General features: G+C 48.0%; 1 protein-coding gene across 1 annotated transcript in view; it reads left to right on the top strand.

The window, feature by feature from the left end:
* The first annotated feature begins 12578 nt into the window (after positions 1 to 12578).
* RGS19 (regulator of G protein signaling 19) overlaps positions 12579 to 17631 on the top strand; it is a 61105-nt gene continuing 56052 nt past the window's right edge. The window contains exon 1 of the mRNA XM_087928868.1: positions 12579 to 12670. The gene's annotated coding sequence lies outside the window, so the exon portion shown is untranslated. The remainder of the gene's footprint in view (positions 12671 to 17631) is intronic.

Genomic DNA, 17631 nt, shown 5'->3' with positions numbered 1-17631 from the left:
GACTAGAAGATCTCCGAGGTCCCTTCCAGCCCTAGGATTCTATGTTCTCTTCTTCCTAGCTGCAGGGCAGAATGACAGAATAACAAAGACTTGGAAAGGGATCTTGGAGGTCTTCTAGCCCAACCCCCTGCTGAGGTAGGAGATTGTGATTGTGAATCTTTTTGGCAGCAAGTTGCCCAAAGCGCACCCACGCCCGCCCGCATCCCCATGCAACGCACACACAAACTCCCTGCGCATGCACCCCGCCCTCCTGTGCATGCGCATATGAGCCCCATGCCCCCCATGCACGCGTGCATGACCCTGTGTCCCTCCACGCATGCATACGTGACCACCATGCATGCACAACTCCCTGTGTGTGCACCCCACACCCCCATGCATGTGTAGTAGAGACCTGAAGACCAGCTGGCTGGCAGGAGGCATGCGTGCATGTGCAGCGGAGCTCAGCTGGGGCAACGGCTCGTGTGCCCAGAGAGAGGGCTCTGTATGCCACCTTTGGCACACATGACATAAGATCACCATCAGGGCCCTATCCCATCCCACACAATGGGATGGTTGTCCAGTCTCTTCTTAAAAACATCCAATGATGCAGCACCCACAGCTTCTGGTGGCAAATTATTCCACCGGTTAATTGTTCCCATTGTCAGGAAAAGTGTCATGCCCTTGTTGGAGTCTGATTCTGAGGGGGAGATTGAGCAGCTGACAGGGAGTAGGAGTGTGGCTCCAGTGGTTGTGGAAGAAACGGGAAGGGCACAGTCCGGCTGGGCATTTAGAGGAAGACCCAGGGCCAACACCCTCTTCATCCTAGGGCATGCCGGGAGGAACGGAGAAGGGAGCAACATGACTTAAGGGAGAGAAAAAGGCCCTGATCCCTTTCATTATTTATAGTTGGGGGAACAGGATATAAGAAGGGTGTTTGCACACGGCTCCTTGCTGGAAGCAAAGTGTGCATTATCTTGGTCAAGGCTTATCTGGGTTTTGGCATCCTCCCAACTGTGGGTGCTGGATTATCCTTTGAAAGTCTGCAATTTATCATCCCTGGCCTGCCGTGTTAATTACTTCAGTGGGGTTTGTGTTGGGTTTTTTATTTCTAATTATCTTTACTTTGGGTTCAGACTGCCTTAGTTTCCTTTGTAGACTGTTTTTGGAAGAGTTGGATCTCCAGCTGAGGATAATTGGACATTGGGGGTCAAGTTGGAGACATTAAAGAGAATTTATTCTACTTTTGTGTCTTGGTTATTTTTGCGTCACACGCCCTGGGTCATCACAAAATATTTATTTTATTTATTTGATTTGTCAATCAGTTACAAGATAATAGGTATAAGAATAAACATGAGTATGAATACAGGAAATAGGTACGAATAAATGGGGACAGTAGGACAGGGATGGTAGGCACGATGGTGCACTTATGCACGCCCCTTAGAAATGGGGTGAGGTCAATAGTGGATAGTTTAAGGTTAAAGTAGTTCGGAGTTTGAGGATGTAACAACAGAGTCATATATGCAGTGGTGGACTTCAAAAATTTTTACTACTGGTTCTGTGGGCGTGGCTTGGTGGCCATGGTGTAGCTTGGTAGGCATGGCTTGGTGGGCGTGGCAGGGGGAAGAATACTGTGGTGGACTCAGGGGCTACAACCAGCTTTATGGACCGAGCTTTTGCTAAGCACTATGATCCCATTGGTTGCTGTACATCCACCCATTAAGGTGGAAACCGTGGATGGGCGTGAGCTCAAGTCTGGGCCCATTCGTTTTGCCACCCAGCCAGTGCGTATGATCATTGGGGATCATGAGGAGGCGATAAGTTTTTATATCACCTCGAACCTTCATCTCCCTTTGGTGCTCGGAATGTCCTGGTTGCGTTTGCACAATCCGTTGGTGGCTTGGTCGCAGAATGGTATTTCTTTTCCAAGTCTCCAATGTGTAGACCACCTGAGACAATTGGAACAAGCGACGCCTCCATTGGCTGTGGGAGACAGAGTGGGGTTGTCAACGAAACATCGTCAAGTTAATCATCAGACTCGGGGGAAGGGCCCTGCGGTGGGGGATAGTGTTGTGATTGGAAGGATCGGTCCTGTTAAGAGTTTTGAATCTGATGACTGTTAGATCGTGGATTGACGTCAGAACCAGGAAACGTTAATCTGAAGGGCAAGCCAGTTAATTAGCACGTTGCCTTAATGGGTATAAAAGGACACAGCGGAGCTGGTGCCTTTTGCCAGAAACAAAATGACTATTTTGAATGAGGACGTTACTGCAAAGAGATCTCTGTTTGAATTTTGAAGGGGAGTCCTAACAGTTTCTGCCAGCCGTTATCTTGTTATTTTCCTTCAGTTTGATTTGATTGTGAAACGGCTGCTTTGTGTTTGTTCGTTTGAATTTCCAAGAGGAGACATAACAGAGTGGGGCAGGACCAGTCAGAGGTGGCATTTGCCGGTTCTCCAAACTACTCAAAATTTCCGCTACCAGTTCTCCAGAACTGGTCAGAACCTGCTGAATACCACCTCTGCATATATGAGATATGCATATCTATCTATCTATCTATCTATCTATCTATCTATCTATCTATCTATCTATCTATCTATCTAATCTATCTCTCTTAGTGTGGTTGTGGTTGTGTATGCATATCTATCTATGCATAACATCTATCTATCTATCTATCTATCTATCTATCTATCTATCTATCTATCATAATTCTAGGTTGCTTCTCTCCTTGATCAGTTTCCACCCATTGCTTCTCGTCCTGCCTCTCCTGCTCCTCTGGAAGACTAGAGGCCCAGCATCTGGAAACTTCATTTGCAAATTCACAAGGCATACCAGAAAAAGGAGGCATTTTCAAGGGTTTGCAGCTGCTGTCTTCAAAAGGCCCTTGTTCCGAAAGCCAGGGAAAGAGGTGGAGAGGAGGGTTGGGTGGAGTGTGTTTTTCCTTGTGTTGGGCGGCACCTACTGGATCACAAGAGATCACAGCGTCCAAGAAAACAGTTCTGCTTTTTCTTGGAACTGAAAAATAAATGTGGGCTGAGCTAGGAAAAGCAACAAAGCTTCCCATAGTTAGATAGAAGGAAAATCCCTGCTGGGTTTGATTTAAACGCCCCCCAAAAAATCTTTTTTAGTGCCCTGACAAAAAAAATCATCCAGAATTGTAAGTCCATTTCCATATACAAGTAGTCCTTGACTTACAACAGTTCAGTTCATTCGTTCATTGGATAACCATTTGTCTGAAATGCTGTAGGGCAGTGTTGGCGAATCTTTTTGTATGCATGCTGGCATCCACAATGCAATGCGCCCTGCCCACCCTCCCGTGCATGCATGCGCAACACCCCTTGCAAAAGCCCTTTACCTGCACTGCGCATGCGTGCATCTCCCAGCTGGTTTTGAGGCCTTTTTCGGCTTCCCAGAGGCCTGAGGGAAGCCTCTGCAGCCTTTGGAGGCCGAAAAATGGGCCTGTTTTTCGGCCTCCAAATACGGGACATGACGAAACCGGAAGGCCCCGTTTTTTGGCCTCCAAAGGCTACAGAGACTTCCCTCGAGCCTCTGAGCGGCCGAAAAAGGCCTCAAACAGGCCAAAAATCAGCTGGGAGGCACGTGCATGCGCAGTGCAGGTAAGTTTGGCTGGGGCTTGCGTGCCCGCACAAATGGCTCTGCATGTTATAGCTTAGTGAGTCCAAAACTTTTGTTGTTAAGTGAGATACTTGTTAGTTTTGCCCCATTTTACAACAATTCTCCTCCTCCTTTTCCTTTTCTCCCTCCTCCCTGAAAACTTCAGTCCAATCCAGCTCTGATGATGTTACCTAGTTGGGTAATAAAACATCTGCAAGAAAACCAAGCTCAGAGAACAACAACGACCCCATAGTCCTCCTCCTCCTTCTCCTCTCTGCAAATCCCACTCCCTTCTCGCCCTGATGATGTTGCCTAGTTTGGTCATGAAAAGTCTGCAAGAAAACAACCCAGCACCAAGGACCCTCACAATACTCCTCCTCCTCTTCCTCCCTCCCTTCTTGCACTGATGATGTTACCGAGTTGGGTCATGAAACATCTGCAAGAAAACCAAGCTCAGAGAACAAGGACCCCACAGTCCTCCTCCTCCTCCTCCTCTCCTCACTTACCTCAAGCACTGGTGATGTTACCTAGTTCGGTCATGAAACATCTGCAAGAAAAGCTCCAGTTCAAAGAGTACCAAGGATCCTGCCGTTCAATCCTGAGCTAAAATATTCTACCAAACTTCTCACACGGTTAGTTTTTCTCCAACACTTCTCTTTTTATTATAACTTCAACAGATTATTTTCTGGTCTACAATCTGCAAAAAAATGACCTGCTTCCCAGTGGCATCCATTTAGGAATTTGATGGATTTGACTCTCCTTCCTGGTGACCCTATTCTAACTATGGTCCAGCTTCTCTGCATCTTTCTAAAACTGTAGTACCCATACCTGGATCCAAGCGGGATGCAAACTAAACCAGAATAAAGTGAAAGAATTGCTTCCTCTAATTTGGAATGGAATAGAATCTGGAAGGGACCTTGGAGGTCTTCTAGTCCAGCCCCTGCTCAAACAGGAGACACTATACCATTTCAGATAAGTGGCTATCCAGTCTCTTCTTAAAAACCTCCAGTGATGAAGCACCCATAACTCTTGGTGGCAGGCTGTTCCACTGGTTAATTGTCCTCGCTGTTCTCATTCCAGGTTGCTTCTCTTTGGTTAGCTTCCAACTTTTGCAAAACATTACTTCTGTTCAATGAAACCTAAAACTGCATTCATCTGTTTGCTTGTTAATAGCTGTGACTCCTACATAGGAAACTGGTTGTGTGTTTTGTGACAATTTTGAGGGGAACACACCAGAGGAGTGGGGGTTGGGAGAGGGAAGGCACACTACCGATACCAGCGGATTCTTCTTCTAAAGCTGTGGGCAACTATGGTATATTTACTACCTGGGGACTTCAACTCCCAGAATTCCATGCTGGCTCAGGAGTTTTGGGAATTGAAGTCCACAGGTCAGTAAAGGGTCATGAGTTGACTGCCCCTGTTCTAAAGGCCCCCCTTTTTTGCAGATTTTAAATTAGTTCACGTTTTTCTCTATTCTCTTCTTAGATCTGTATCAAGGAACTCAGTGAGTCCATAGAATAGAATAGAATAGAATAGAATAGAATAGAATAGAATAGAATAGAACAGAACAGAACAGAATAGAAATAGAAATAGAAATAGAAATAGAAATAGAAATAGAATTCTTTATTGGCCAAATGTGATTGGACACACAAGGAATTTGTCTTGGTGCAGTATACATAAAAGAAAAGATACGTTCATCAAGAGTCAAGAATCATAAGGTACAACACTTAATAATAGTCACAGGGTACAATAAGCAATCAAATCATACTAGGAAACAATCCATATAAATTGTAAGGATACCAGCGACAAAGTTACAGTCATACAGTCACAAGTGGGAGGGGATGGGTGATAAGGAGTGATGAGAAGATTAATAGTAATAGTAGTGCAGACTTTGTAAATAGTTGGGACAGTGTTGAGGGAATTATTTGTTTAGCAGAGTGATGGCATTCAGGGGAAAACTGTCTTTATGTCTAGCTGTTCTGGTGTGCAGTGCTCTATAGCATCGATTTGAGGGAAGGAGTTGAAACAGTTTATGTCCAGGTTGTGAGGGGTCTGTAAATATTTTCACAGCCCTCTTTTTGACTCCTTCAGTATACAGATCCTCAGTGGAAGGCAGGTTGGAAGTAATTGTTTTTTTCTGCAGTCCTAATTATCCTCTGAAGTCTGTGTCTGTCCTGTTGGGTTGCAGAACCAAACCAGACAGTGATAGAGGTGCAGATGACAGACTCAATCGTTCCTCTGTAGAACTGGATTGCCAGCTCCTTGGGCAGTTCACAATTAAAAAAGCAAAAGAAGCCATACAATAAAATAGCCTACTTTTTTGGAGTGTGGAAATGATTTTAAAAATGTGTTCTGTTTTAAAAATTCTGCAAACGATCCTGTTTCCAGTTCTCCGTTCCATATTTGAGCGTGTTTATCTGTCACTGGTTAAAAAAAAATAACAATAACGATTGAGCAGGTGCTTTCTGATATGCTGACAAAAATAATTTCACGTTAGAACTTGGAAAATGTTTAGCTCAATCCGACCGCAGACCTGATGAAACTAGCATGCTCTAACACACCGGTCACCAACTGGTGGTCCGCGAAAGAATTTTGGTGGCCTGCAGGAAAATTAATTGCATTTTTATATTGCACTAAATGCTCAAATTATGCCCCCTGGGATACGTGCAATGAACGTTTGTGTTGCTGCATAGAAGTCTCCCCCTTCGGGGTCTTTTTGTGCGGGGTGGAGGGAGGCAGAAATTCCCACTTGGGGTCTGCTTCAGCCTCCTGGTGTGGGTCTTTGGGCGAGGGCTGGAGGGAAGGGCCGCTGGTGGCGAAGAGCCGGAGGGCCTCGTTCCAGTGGGACTGCAACATGGCCTGGAACCGGCTGACCATCTCAGCCCGCTGAGCCTCCAGGCGCCGGGACCTGGCCTTGTGCACTCCTGCAGGTCTTCCCTCTGCTTGGAAAGCCTCTGCTCCTAGTCCTCAGTGAGGTGCTTCTGCTGAGCCTCCTTCTCCGTCAGGTCCAATTTGAACTGAGCCAGCTGTTTGGCCAACTCTTTCTCCCTAGGGCTGCTTAGCTCCAACGCCTGCTTCCTGATGGGACCCTGAGGAGCCTGGGTGGGCAGGCAAGGAGTGGCTGGGAAGTGGAAGAGCGAGTAGAGGCTGGCAAGGCGCCCCTCAACGTGAGTGACATCGAGTTGGCCATGCCCACCAAGTCACATGACCTCCTAGCCACACCCACACCCGACCGGTAATTAGGCAGGATGTTAGTGGTTCGCGGGATTTAAAATTATGAATTTAGTGGGATCCAAAAGGCTTTTCTGAATGTGCTAGCAGATTATAGGCAGTCCTCGAACTACAACTGTCCATTAAGTAACCGAAGGTACGTCACTGAAAAAAGTGAGTTATGACCTGTTTTTCACACTTAACAGCCATCCCTGGGGTCACATGACAGAAATCTGGACGCTTGGCAAGTGTCTTATACTTATGAAGGTTGCAGTGTCCCATGGTCAAGTGATCCCCTTTTGTGACCTTCCGAGAAGCGAAGTCAGTGGGGAAGCAGGTTCACTTAATGACCGGGTTACTAACTTAAACAACTACAGTTGTTAACAACTTAACTGTGTGACAAGTAAAGTCGTAAAATGGGGGCAAAACTCACTTAACGAATGTCTCGCTTAGCAACTAAAATGTTGGGCTCCATTGTGGTTGTAAGTCGAGGACTTCCTCTATGATAAGTGATAGACACCTGGTACTCTCTTCCTGCTCCTAAATACAGAAGTTCATTCAAGTGTAAGATCATCAGATATGAATCACTATAGGTTGTTCTCCTTACGACCATTCATTTAACGAACATTCCAAGTTACAACACCACCGATATAATACAGGTAGTCCTCGACTTATGACCAGAACAGAGCCCAACTTTTATGTTGTGAAGTGAGGAATTTGTGAACTGAGTGTTACGATTTTCCTTGCCACGATCATTAAATGAATTGCTGCAGTTGCTAAATGAGTAATATGTGATGACCCCGGGCGTGACTCAAAGGCAACAGTCAGATAAGCAATGAGAGTCCCTTTATTAGCTCCAACTTTGCCCCCAATGTCCAGGTTACCTTCTAGGCTGGAGAAAAATTCCCCTAGGAACAGCCTTGGCTGCAGAGAATCAAGTCCGAAACGTGGTCAACACAAACTGTAACTGTAAGTCCAATCAAGGCAACGTGGTTGGGAAGACGCTAGGAACCCAGATAAGCAAAGTCAACACAAGATAAACTCATGTTTGCTCCCAGCAGCTGCTACACTCAGCATTCCGTTCTTTTAAACTTTCATTCCCAGCTGTGGCTAATGAAGGGAATCAGGGCCCTTTCCTCCCCCGTAAGCCATGCAACCCACGTTGCTCTCTTCTCCATTCCTCCATGCCTGCCCTAGGATGAAGAGAGGGTGGGCGGGGGTCTTCCTCTGAACTCCCTCTGCTTTGTTTCCTCCCACCCCATCACCACCCCACCCTGTCAGCCGTTCGTCTTCCTCCTCAGATTTGGACTCCCGTATGACGTAATGTGATTGTTAAGTGGAGAATCTGGTTTCTCCACTGACTTTGTTCATCAGGTTGCAAAAGGGGATCCCGGGACCCTGCAACAGTCGTTAAGTACGAGTCACTTGCCAAGCGTCCAAATTTGGATCATGTGACCACAGGGAGGCTGCCTTACTCGTGAGTTTGAAAAATGGCCATAACTCACTTTTTTTCAGTGCCCTTGTAATTTTCAAGTCACCACATGAAGGGTTTTAAGTCAAGGACTATCTGTACGTTGGACTACAATTCCAATCCACCACGGCAGTTGACTCCAGCAGTGTAGATAACAGAATGTATTTCCTACAGACGAAGTTGGATTTAAGGAACAAAGGTGTTCTTTAAAATAAGAAATGATATTATTTAATGGTATTAGAATTCCGACACTGAGCAAGAGTGACCAGAAGTGTTTTAAAAACAGAGGTCAAAATTCTCCATTCTCCACCGTAGGCAAAATATACTTTTTTTTCCTATATATTTGTTGGATCAAAAGCTATTAAAGATGGCAGGCCAGTTGCAGACAAATATTATTAATTTTCTGAAAACAGACTGACCCAGAAATCCATTTTCAGCAAAAAAAATAAAATAAAATAGAATAAATTAGAAGTTTGAGAAGATCACAAGCATTTGATTAGCATTCGGGGCATAATTACATTTCCCATCTGCTCCATAGCACCTTTGAAGATCCTGGGTCCATCTAATTGATCTGACAGGGAAAGACAAGACTTATATGAATCTGTATAAACCCCATTTCATGCCTTCTAAGCCAGCCAAGAAATCTCTTGGCCATGAATTCCAACGAGCTAAATTTTATAAAATTCTTCTCTGTCCCAATTTCTGTTACTCGTGAAATATCCTTGAGATGCCAGATGTAATTTTAATTTCATGGGGAAACAAAAATTATTTAATAATGAACTCAACTTTATGTTTAAAATCTTCCTTCCAGCCATCCTTTCCTTTCTTCCTTCTCAACTTCTGTCATCTTCCTTCCTCCCCTTTCTTTCCTTCGTCATCTTCCTTCCTCTTCCTCTCTTCCTTCGTTCACCTTCCTTCCTTCCTTTCTCCCTTCTCATCTTCCGCCATCTTCCTTCCTTCCCCTCCCCTCCTCTTCCTTCCTTCTCATCTTCCTCCCATCCTCCTCTCCCCTCCCTTCCACCTATTCTTCTTCCTTCATCTTCCCTTCATTTTTCCCTCATCTTCCTCCTCTCTTCCTTCGTTCATCTTCCTTCCTTTCTCCCTCATTCCTTCTTTCTTCTCATCTTCCGCCATCTTCCTTCCTTCCTCCTTTCCTCCCTCCCTCTTCTTCCTTCCTCCCCTCTTCCTTCCTTCTCATCTTCCTCCCACCCTCCTCTCCCCTCCCTTCCACCTATTCTTCTTCCTTCCTCATCTTCCTCCTCTTCATTCGTTCATCTTCCTTCCTTTCTCCCTCCCTCCTTCTTTCTTCTCATCTTCCGCCATCTTTCTTCCTTCCTCCTTTCCTCCCTCCCTCTTCTTCCTTCCTTCTCATCTTCCTCCCACCCTCCTCTCCCCTCCCTTCCACCTATCCTTCCTCTTCTTCCTTTCATTTTTTCCCTCATCTCCCTCCCATTTTCCTTCCTTCCTTCCTTCCTTCCTTCCTTCCCACCTTGCCATCTATGGAGTTTCTCAATCATGCAGGCCAGAGTTGACCCAAAGGTGCTTTTCCCAAAAGGCATTTGGCCTTTCTTGGGTTTTTTTTCCCCAGTTTTTCCCCCTTTTGAAAACATTTTTGCTTCTCATCCAAGCAACTTTTTCAGTTCAGTTTTATTCAAAGGAAAAAACAAAACACCCAAGAAACTCCAGTTGCCTTTTGGGAAAAGCACCTTTGGGTTCCCCTTCCTTCTCATCTTCTCTCTTCTTGGCTGTTAGATAAGAGTACAGTATTGGTTTAGATCTGGCTCTTTGTCAGACGGGCAAGTCATAGGAACGCGATCAATCAATCGATGGCCCAAACTCTCCCCTTTGGTTTAGTTTATCACTCAGTGTATTTTGTGAAGCCCAATGAAAGCTTCTCTCCCAAACCAGGAGATTGATTGATTGATTGATTGATATATATATATATATATATAAAAATAAATAAATCTCCTGGTTTGGGAGAGAAGCTTTCATTGGGCTTCACAAAATACACTGAAAAATATATATATATAACAAGACAGGATGTACATCTGATATATATATATATATCAGATGTACATCCTGTCTTGTTCTCCAGGTGTAACAAAGCCCCTCCCTGCTCCTGCATAACAACAGATCTGCCAGTTAGGCTGAGGGGAGGGAGGAAGAGAGTGAGAAAGAGAGAGAGAGAAAAGAAAGAGACAGAGAGAGACAAAAAGAGAGACAGAGAGGGGGGGCAGAGAAGAGAGAGAGAGATGCAGAGGCAGAGAAAAAGAAAAAAAACAGAAAGAGAAGAAAAGAGACAGAGGAAAAAAAGAGAGGAACAGAGGAAAGAGGGATAGAAAGTCAGAGAGGGAGAGGGAGACAGAGAAAAGAGAAAGAGAGAACAGACAGAGACAGGGAAAAAGAGAAAGACAGAGGAGACAGAAAGAGAAAGTCAGAGCGAGGGAGGCAGAGAAAAGAGAAAAACTGACAGAGAAAAAACAGAAATAGAGAGAGAAAAAGAGAGAAATAGAGAGAAAAAGAGACAGAAAAACAGAGAGACAGACTCTTAGCTTCCACCTCCTTCCCCACGATTTGGGTAGAGCATCGCGTCCTCGAGAACCCCCCGCCCCCAGCCAGCGATTTCGTAAAGCATCACCCACACCACCCCACACACCCCTAATCCAACGGAAAGGAGGCCACGCAGCATTCCTTCCCCAGCACTAAAGTTAATTGGGAAAAGGGTGGAAGCGCGCGCGACCTCACCCCAATTTAACCCTGCTCGGACCTTCGAGCGAGGAGGCGGCACGCACAAACTCACCCTGCCCCCCAAAAGGCACGTGTCCCTTCCACCCCACCCCCCACCCCCAGCGCAAGCCTTTGATCGAGCCCCGAGGGAGCAAACGGGGGTGGGGTGGGGGAGAGGCGTCGCGAGCTCGAACTTTCTCCAAGCCGGAGACTGCGGGGGGGTGGGGAAGGGGAGAGAAAGGGGGCATGAGAAGGAAAGAAGGGGAAGGGGGGGGGAGAGAGAGATCTGGCCTGCTCGCCCCCCCCCCCCCCGCCTGTGCATGCGTGAGTCCCACCCGAGCGCGCGCCCGCTTGGCGTTGGGTTCAAAGCGCATCCCCATCCCCCTCCCCCTCCAACCGCCTTTTGCAAGTTTTGCCGGCGGACGAGTTTTGCAATACAGAAGGGAAGGGGCTGCTGTAGAGGGGAGGGGGGTGCAAGAGGGGAAGGGTTAAACGCAGAGGGGAAGGGTTGCAATAGAGGGAAGGGGCTGCAATACAGGGGGCTGCAATAGAGGGAGGGGCTGCAATACAGAAGGGAAGGGCTGCAACAGAGGGGAGGGGGTGCAGAGGGGAAGGGTTAAACGAGAGGGAAGGGGCTGGCAAGACGGGGGAGGGGCTGCAATAGAGAGGAGGTTGCAATACAGAGAGGAAGGGGCTGCAACGCAGAGGGGAAGGAGTTAAACGCAGAGAGAGGGGGCTGCAATACAGAGGGGAGGGGCTGCAACAGAGGGGAAGGGGTGCAAGAGGGGAAGGGGTTAAACGCAGAGGGGAGGGGACCGCAATACAGAGGGGGAGGGTTGCAATACAGAGGAAGGGGCTGCAATGCAGAGGGGAAGGAGTTAAACGCAGAGGGGAAGGGGCTGCAATAGAGGGAAGGGGCTGCAATACAGAAGGGAAGGGGCTGCAACAGAGGGGAAGGGGTGCAAGAGGGGAAGGAGTTAAACGCAGAGAGGGGAGGGGGCCGCAATACAGAGGGGAGGGGGATTCCTTTACAACGCCGTCCCCTTCTCCTTCCAACTTCATCCTGCAGCTTCTGGTTGGCAGGCATGCTGGGGGAGGAAGGAGGAAGAGGAGGGAGGGAGGGGGAAGAAGAGAACTGCGGAGGCAAGCCCCGGTGGGCTCTTCCAAGCACCCACCCCTCCCTCTTCCTCCTCCGGCTCCCCGACCTTGCCAAAAACACACACACACACACAAAAAAACCCCAACCCAGAGGATCGGGCGAGGGGGCGGCAGCGGCGGCGGCGGGCGGCTCGCTTGACGCGGGGAAGCACAACCCGGCCGTTGCTTTTAGGAAGTCAATCGCGGGGGACGCGTGCGCAGTGCAGACCCTGCTCTAGCAAGGGGTGGTTTTTTTTTTTTCTTCTTCTTTTCCCCCAATTATTTTTTTTTTCGCCTTTCCTTTTTTTTTTTTAAAAAAAAGGCTTGCTTGCTTTTTCAACAGCCCCCCCCCTTCGTCCCCGTCCCCCTTTCCCTTCCCTTCTCTCCTCCAAGGGGTGGTCGAATCGGGAGCATTTTTTTTTAGGTGGGGGGGAAAGAAAGCAAGCGAGGAAAAGCGAGGAGGGGGAGATCAGGCACGGATGCGCCGGGCTTCAGCCAGCGCGGAGGCTTGCGGGGGCCTCGGATGCAGGGGGAGGTGAGTAGGAGGGTCCGGCCCTTATTTATTTATTTATTTTAAAGGCGGCGGGGGCTGTGAAGGGGGTTGCCCAACTAAGCGATCGGCCCGGAGGGGAAAGCTCTCGGGGCAGGGAAGGAATTGGGGGGGAAGAAGGGGTGCTCCCTGGGGGAGGGAGGGGGGGAATCAGTTACGGACTGAAATGAGAACCTGCCTTTTAATCACAACCCTCGCCCCCCCCTTTCCCCCCCTCCCCCGATGCTCTTCCTGTTTCGCTGCTTTGCTTGCACCGGAGGGTTCGATTGGGGTCTCGAATGGGGGGGGGAGGGGAGAGCAAGGGGGAGGCAACCAAGTCACACACACACACACACACACACACACACACACACACACACACACACAGCAAACACACTTCCCGGCGAATGCAGCAAGTGTGCCCGTTTGCAAACGGAGAGGCGCCGTTTGCAAAGCCCTGGGTTGGAAAGAGGGGAGGACGGGGGGGTGGGATAGGGTGGGGGGGTGGGCAGGAGGATCAACCGGGTCTGGGATCTGGTGGGGGTGAGGAGGAGGAGGAGGAGAAGGAATTGCCCCGCATTGCAAACCCAAGCCCGGTTCTCTCTCTTTCTCTTTCCTCTCTCTCTCTCTCTCTCCCGCCGGGCTGGGAAGCGCGCAGCCTCCAAAATGAAAGCCATGTGCGCGGCGTTGCAAGTAATGCGCGGCAGAGGCAGTTAAAAAAAAGAAAAAAAAAGGAGGGCGCCCCAGGGCGCCAGGTTGCAAAAAGAAAAAAAAAAAGCTGGGTCCCATCCGGCCTTGTGGTGGTGGTGGGGGGGTCACCTCGCGCTCGCGCCTGCCTCCTGCCCGGGGTTTTGCCAGCTTGACCCGAGGCGGCGGCCGGGCGCGTGGCGGGGGCTGTCAGCCTTGCACCACAACGATGGGTGGGTGGGGGCGGTTGATAGGGGGTGGGGGCTGTTTCTTCCCCCCTGGGAAGATGCATCCTCCTCCCCCCAGCCGGCTCTTCCTTCCCCTTCCGCTGGGTTGGGCTGCAATCTCCTTCGCTGCTTCTGCGCCTCCTCTTGCAGTGGGGAGGAGGGAAAGGGGGGGGAATGCAGGTGTGTGTGTGTGTGTGGCGGGGGGGATTTCCCTTCCCGGGGAAAGGGGGTTCCCTTCCTTGTCCGCCGCCCCACCCTGGATTGCTTGGCATCCTCCGCCGGAGCCGGGGAAATCACTGCTTTTTGCAAGGGAGCCAGAAGCGATCTCCTCTTTTTTAAAAAAAAAAATGCAAGCAGGAAATCTTGCCACGGGGATTATTACAGCCTGGGATTTCCCACCCACCCCCCATCCTTTTGGGGGGGTCTTGCCCTGCATCTGGGGCTCCCCTTTCCTTGCGTGGGGACCCGGCTTAAGTGGGAAAAGGGCTCGCGGCTTCTCTTCCCGTGTCCTGAGCTGCCTTGTCGTGATGTGGCGGCTTTTTTTTTTTTTGCAAGCGACCTGGGAATCGCCCTGTGGAATCCTCGCCTTTGGGATCCCGACGGAGAGATTCCCCCCCCGTTGCCTTCAAAGGGATCGGTCGTTTAGGGAAAAGGGATCTGGTGTTTGCATCCGGTCGGTCGCCGAGGCGAGCAGCCTCCCGGGCTGTTTCACACCTTTGCAGTTGGTGTGCGCGCGCGCGTGTGTAGCTGAATCTGCTGTCGTGTGTTTTTTACGGGGCTTGTTGCAGCCTCAAGTCATTCCGACAGGTCGTAGATTTGAGGATCGATCCTGTAGCGTGGGGGAATGGCTCCCGCAGCGCATTAAAACTGGGTGGATTTGAGGTGCCAGGACCCCCAGATGCATGTCGAGGGAGGTTCTGTCTTTTTATGCCGAACAAATTGCAGCCAGAACTGGCCCTTTCGTTGTCGTGCAAATGCAATCCGAATAGAGCTGAGAGGGACTTTGGAGGTCTTCTAGTCCAACCCCCTGTTCATGCAGGAGACTGTTACTGTTTCAAACTCTTAAGTGTGGTTATCCAGTCTCTTCTTAAAAGCCTGCAGTGATGGAGAATCCATCACTTCCAGAGTCAAGCTGTTCCACTACTTAATTGTCCTCACTGTTTGCAACTTTCTCCTCAATTCCAGGTTGCTTCTCTCCTTGATTAGTTTCCATCCATTACTTCTTGTCCAGCCTTCTGGGGCTTTGGAGAACAAGTCGACCCCCCCCCCCTTTTTCTGGGCTGACACCTGTGCAAAGAACACAATAGAATAAGAGTCGGAAGGGACCTTGTAGGTCATCTAGTCCACCCCCCCAAGCAATAGATCCTATACCATTTCTGACAAATGACAGTCTTAATTTCTTCTTGAAAGCCTCCAGTGATGAAGCTCCCACAACTTCTGAATAGCAGAATAATAACATAATTACAAAATTGGATGGGACCTCGCAGGTCATCTAGTCAACCCCCCCCTGCCCAAGCACTAGACCCTACACCATTTCTGACAGATGGCAGTCCAGTCTCCTCTTGAAAGCTTCCAGGGATGAAGCTCCCACAACTTCCGAAGGCAAATTCTGTTCCATGGGGTGATTCTTCTCACTGTCAGAAAGTTTCTCCTTATTTCCAGGTTGAATCTCTCCTTGATCCGTTGCCATCCATTATTCCTTGTCCTGCTTTCAGGTGCCTTGGAAAATAACTTGACCCTCCTCTTCTTTGGGGCAGCCCCGCACATACTAGACTCCTGTTATCTTTTCTCCCCTACACCTCCTTTTCTCTAGACTAGCCAAACCCAATTCCTGTAACCGTTCTTCATATTCTTTTGTCTCCAGGCCTTTAACCATTTTAGTTGCTCTTCTCTGTGCTTTTCCCAAGCGCTCAACATCGTTTTGTTTTTTTTCCCATATGGTGATCAAAACCAGGTGCAATATTCCAGGTATGTGCCATTCAGTGCAATAGGAAGGCGTCGCTTTGTGGAAAAATGGACACATGTTTAACCTGTTGAGTGTACAGTGTGGCTTGTACTTTTTTTGACAATATAAATGGCAGCCAGTTTAGGCCAGGAATGTCCAGTGGTGAGATGGAGGAGGGAGGTGTTTAGTGGACTGAAGTGCTTTGGGGGGGGGGTGTTTGTGTGTGTGATGAAAACATCGGCAGTGGTGCAACCATTTAACATTGGAATCTGTAAATGTCAAAGCATGTGATTGTCATTGAAAAAGCCATCGATCGGCCGCAGGGTAAGAAACGTTCCTATTTACAGTGGTCGGGTGTCACTCATTCCATGTTGACCTCTGGGATGAAAAACTCCAGTGTTTCTCAATCTTCATGTATGGGCTACGACGCCCAGGAGAATTGTGGGAGTTGAAGTCCACAAGTCTTTTTAAAATAGAGTTGCTGTCATGCCCCTGTTGGAATCTGATTCCGAGGGGGCGGTTGAACAGCTGACGGAGTGGGAGTGTGGGTCTGGTGGTGGCTCTGTAGGAAACTGGGGAAGGGCCCAGTCCGGCTGGGCATTCAGAGGAAGACCCAGGCTCACCCCCTTCTTCATCCTAGGGCATGCAGGGAGGAATGGATAAGGGAGCAAGGTGGGTTACAGGTGAGAAAAAGGCCCTGATTCCCTTCATTAACTTCAGCTGGGAAAACAGGATTTTAAAAGGGCATTTGCGCATAGCATCTTGCTGGAAGCAAAGCGTGCAGTATCTTTGTTTGTCACATTTTATCTGGGTTCTGGCCTCCCAACCGTATGTGTTTTGTTATCTTTTGAAGTCTGCAATCCCTTATCCTGCCCCATCTCGTTAATTGCTGCAGCGTGGTTTTCTGTCAGTTTTTATTTATACTGTAATTTATATGTACTTCGGGTTCGGATTGAATTTTTTCCCTTTAAAATCTGTTCTTGAGTTTTCTCTCCAGCCGATGATAACTGGACATTGGGGGCCAAGTTGGAGGTATTAAAGGGACTTTACTTACTTTTGTGACTATGTTGCTTTTTGTGCCACACCCCTTTGGGTCATCACAGTTGCCAAGGTTGGACAATCCCCTACATTATAATCTTTTTGCGACCTTTGGACAAGTGAGGTCAATGGGGAAGCCAGGTTCACTTAACTACAGTGTTCCTAACTTAACGACTGCAGTGATTCACTTAACAACAGTGGCAAGGGAGGTCGTAAAATGGAGGAAAATTCGCTTAACAGCTTTGTCTCGTAGCAACATAAATTTGGGGGGGGGGTCACTTGAGGTCATAAATCAAAGACTACCTGTAGTTGGAAAAATCAGTGTTGAAAGTGACGTGGAATGTGCAATGATCATACAGAAGGATTATAAATTCTGCAGGGATATATGTTAGGAATATAAGTCACCTAATAGGTATTTGGGTTAGAAATATATAAACCAGGATAAACATTTTTGTACTATGTCTTTAAGAGATTGCAAAAACTGCAATTGGGTGTGGTTTTTCAAAGGGCCATAAGATGGAGCCAGAAACCTGGATTGTTTTAGTCTTAGTCTCAGAAGAGAGTGTGTCTGAGTGAGTATCTCTGTTTCCTTCTTTTGGATAATATTGCCGTTCCTCCATTTCTTCTAATTGACTGATATTACTGGATTTAATGTAAGTCTGTTACTGAACTGTTTTTTGATACTGGACTTCGATATTTGGATTTTTCCTGGATTGAAAAACTGACTGATTTACCTGCGAATGACTTTGGATTGCTTATTTTGGACTTTGCTTAAAACCTTTCTTGAAGTAAAAACCTACATTTACTGTACAGGGTTTCTGTGTACTGTGTGTGTATTATTCAAACACTTCTCTCAAATACATCTCTCTGTATGTGCTCATTCTCCTAACGGGGAATTACCTCAACACTGTTTATGGGCCCAGGCCATACCAGGCTCAGATAACTGAGAGTTAGTGTGAATGCACGGTACTGCATACAGACAGCTGTTTACTGTTTAATTGTGGTTTATTATCCTGGTAAAGATGGCACAAGCCACTTCAACAAGTCTATCACTGATAACCCAATTGGAT

This window comes from Pseudonaja textilis, chromosome 3 (genome assembly GCF_049901715.1).
Source record: "Pseudonaja textilis isolate UNSWEBS1 chromosome 3, rPseTex1.2, whole genome shotgun sequence".
Classification (NCBI taxonomy): Eukaryota; Metazoa; Chordata; class Lepidosauria; order Squamata; family Elapidae; genus Pseudonaja; species Pseudonaja textilis.
Note: the sequence above shows the minus strand (reverse complement) of the source record. Positions and strands in the feature narration are given on the sequence as shown.